Source organism: Dipodomys ordii, unplaced genomic scaffold (assembly GCF_000151885.1).
Source record: "Dipodomys ordii isolate 6190 unplaced genomic scaffold, Dord_2.0 Scaffold59, whole genome shotgun sequence".
NCBI lineage: Eukaryota > Metazoa > Chordata > Mammalia > Rodentia > Heteromyidae > Dipodomys > Dipodomys ordii.
The window spans coordinates 10,885,954-10,886,326 of record NW_012267275.1 but is presented as its reverse complement, the minus strand read 5'-3'; positions in this window follow the sequence as shown (position 1 = coordinate 10,886,326).

Sequence of the window (373 nt, the reverse complement as noted above, 5' to 3'; positions counted from 1 at the left end):
TATTGGCCATCCTTCTTTCTTCTTCAGAGAAGTTTCTCTTTATGTCTTTCGCCCATTTATTTATTGGGCAGTGGTATCTTTGAGGATTTGTTGTTGGGGGGTTTAATTTTTTGAGTCTCTTTATGTCTTTCGCCCATTTATTTATTGGGCAGTTGTTTCTTTGAGGATTTGTTGTTGGGGGGTTTAATTTTTGAGTTCCAAGTATATTTTAGATATGAGACCCTTGTCAGTTGTATGGTAAAGATCTTCTCCCAATCCATGGGCTTTGTATTGATCTTGCTATGTCATTTGCCCTGCAGAAGCTCTGCAACATTATGCAATCCCATTTGTCCAACCTTTCTTTGATTTGTTGTGTTTCCGGGTCTCTATTCAA